This window comes from Cynara cardunculus (assembly GCF_001531365.2).
Source record: "Cynara cardunculus var. scolymus isolate 2C chromosome LG 15, CcrdV1, whole genome shotgun sequence".
NCBI classification, from domain to species: Eukaryota; Viridiplantae; Streptophyta; class Magnoliopsida; order Asterales; family Asteraceae; genus Cynara; species Cynara cardunculus.
The window spans coordinates 19,136,860-19,140,391 of NC_037542.1; positions in this window are offsets into that span (position 1 = coordinate 19,136,860).

Consider the following 3,532-nt stretch of genomic DNA (forward strand, 5'->3'; position numbering starts at 1 on the left):
TTGCAGATTTTTTAATAATCTGCATTATGAATAAGAAACATACATCGTCTTTCGGGTTTCATTACAGATTTACATTAATCCTTATGAATAATCTGCATTTGATTAYTMTAACAAAACAGATTTTTGACACCACATCATCTTTCGGGTTTCATTACAGATTTACATATCTTGCAGCACTTACTATAACAAAACAGTACCTTCATTTTCATTACTCAAAGACGGAACATCATCATCGTCAAACTCAGCAGAAACTCYRTCCGTAATCGAGTCACTAYGCTCAGGTATTGTTTCATTTTGACGAATGCACCCATCATCATCCCTAGCTGAGTAATTGCATTTATCTTGTGTTGTACCATCATTAGTACCGTTACGTTTACCGTTAATGCCATCCATTTCATCAAAAATATCCTTGACGAATATCTCGTTGAAGGAGATGGGATCCATAGGATTATGATGAAATATTATTCTAAAAAATGCTTCCATCGATTCATCGTTATTGTTAATAGAAATTTTATTTAGTAATGTTTTAATTACCATATCAGTTTCAGTTATTAATAGAAAATATATGGATTCATAATTAATAGGATATTTATTGATATTATTTAAAAATAATAATTATTATATAAAATTAGCAAATGACAATATTAACCTTTTCATTTAAAAAATAAATTAAAACAAACAAAATTCATTGATTGGTTGAGAGAGAGGTTGCATGGGTTGTATAAATAGGGAGGGTTGTAAAAGAAATATACCCTATATATATATATATATATATATATATATAGTTGTGTTCATATGGTTCTTATATTAACAAAAACAAATTAACAAAAAAATTATAGAATTTTGATTTTGTAACTCCCAATTAATTAATGATATGAGAGTTACATATTTTTTTTACCTAAATACTCTTTTCAACATTGTTCACTTATCTTTATGCAATTTTAAACTTAAAAAAATAAGTTTTAATCATGATTAATCACAACCGTGAGATCAGTCTGTTTTCGTGAGACTCGTGAGACCACATTTTTACACTTGAAACTTCACAGCAAAAACACTGTGAAGGTTTAAAAAAGTAACATTCACAGCAAAAACACTGTGAAGGTTACCTTCACAACATTTTGCTGTGAAGTTTCAAGTGTAAAAATGTGGTCTCACGGGTCTCACGAAAACAAGCTGGTCTCACATGATCTCAAGTATATATATATATATATATATATATTTAAAAATCTTTTTTTTGGGGGCCTACAGCCATTATGTGGCATAGGGGTTACATCCCGTACGAAAGTTAATAGTATACCTATATATATATATATACACACACACTTGTAGGGAGAGTATAGGTGACATTATAGGTAGAGATTTGGATGATATTGGACAATGATTATTAATGATTTGATTGTGTATTTATTAACCAAATCAAATTATTTTTGGTACGCGTTTTATGACAAAAATCACGGATATATTTTTAAATGATTAATAAATTGATATTGCATTTTTAAAATGAGACGTGAATACGTAACTGAAGGATTTTAAATACACTTCAACACGCATTTAAATGACAATAAATTAATATATCTAAAGTTGTATAAAAAAACATATAAACAACCATAAGAGTGGTGTCTGATTCGTTTGAGTTTGGCTCCAAAGATCAAAAGTACCAGAAGGTTTTAGGTTCAAATCCAAGGAGGAATAAACAATCCTCTTGTGGCCACAGAGGTTCAAATGCGGTGACTCCGGGCTATCTGCAAAGCAGGTGGTCGTCCTGGGATTAGTCAGCTCGCATAGCAGGTTGGTTATCCAGGTTAATAAAAAAAACATATAAAGGAAAAAAAAATTGTATTATATATTATAATTTTTTTATTAATCTGGATATCCAAACCCGTTATGTGAGCCGACTAATCCCATTACGACAACCCGTTTCAGAGCTATTCCGGAGTCACCGCATTTGAACATCTATGGCTACAAGAAGATATTTATTCCTCAATGGATTCAAACATGGGACCTCCAGACACTTTTGACTTTTGGAACCTAAGCTAAACCAATCGGACACCATCCATGTGGTTTATATTGTAATTTTTTTGGGTACATGCAATCGTTATGGAGCCGATCCTTACCCTAACTTCCTTAAAAAAACTTTGCCAATTTCAGGGACCGACTCCATTATGAAAATGAAACCATGATGATCCAATCCATTAATTTTAGGGTTTAACGACCTTACAACCCATATTATTATTATTATTATTATTATTAGAAAACCACTGAAACATATTGCAAACATGACAAAAATTTCAAATGAACGAACGAACCGTTTTGTAAGAAAAGTTTACATATATTTTATAGATTAATCGAGTCAAAGATTTTTTGTTATCATAATTATTAAAAAAGGGAGTGGTTTTCAAATAAAATGATAGGTTTGGCCAAAAGGTCAAGACTCTTTCGGCCATATAAATATATTTTATAATATATCATTTAATCTTGACGATGGATGAAAGTGAAACATGTGGTAATTTTAATTTTTGACCAAAACGGTCGCTATTACATTTTTATTACTTATGTATTTATATTCAAATGATTAAAACATATACAAACATTCAAATGAAAATACATACTTAACTCTTTTGACAGTGAACCATTCTGATACAACAAAGCTAAGACGATCCCCGTGTGTCGGAGGGAGGATGTAAAGTGTGTTACATACATAATATCTCATTTTTTATTGCAAAATTATCAAAGATACGTTGAATTTTTGTTTTTGCTTAGTTGTAACAAATAATACTCAAGTCTGATTTTATGATATATATATATATATATAGAGAGAGAGAGAGAGAGAGGGGGAAGGGTTTAGGGGAAAACCTCAAAGAAAATAGAAAACTGAAGAACACCTTGGTAAGCGTTTATATGGACAACATGCACATGTGCGTATGCGTAATTGAACCTGTTTTTTTGGTTTTATGCACGTGTACATGTTATTCATCTGTGCATATCGGACAAATTGCTTACAAGTTACTTGTATACACATGTGTATACGGTCAAGATGAACGATTATGAGGGTGGTTTTCATTTTTTAATTTTTTTGAGGTATTCCGCTGAACCTGACCCTGTATATATAGACATTGGATCATGTGAGACCAAGGGTTTTTCGTGAACCCGTAAGACCAATTTTCAACCCTTGGATTAGATCTACAATTTGAACATTCATAATCACAAAATTGCCACGAGACTTCTCAACAATTACAAAATTGCCACCGTATAACTTTAGACTATTAGATCATTAGCTTATAAAGTTGATCAATGAACATAAATTGGTCTTACGGGTCTAACGAAAAACCCTTGGTCTCACGTGAACCCAACCTTATATATATATACCATCTTATAAAACATTTGGCTAAAAATTTTAAAAACTCTTAAACCCGTTCATCCCTAAACGATTTCATCCCTATCCGATTTCATCCCATATCTGAATTCGTGTAACTAACTGCAGATAAACACAATAAAATACAAGATAAAATCTCATTTTAAATATAAAAAATCT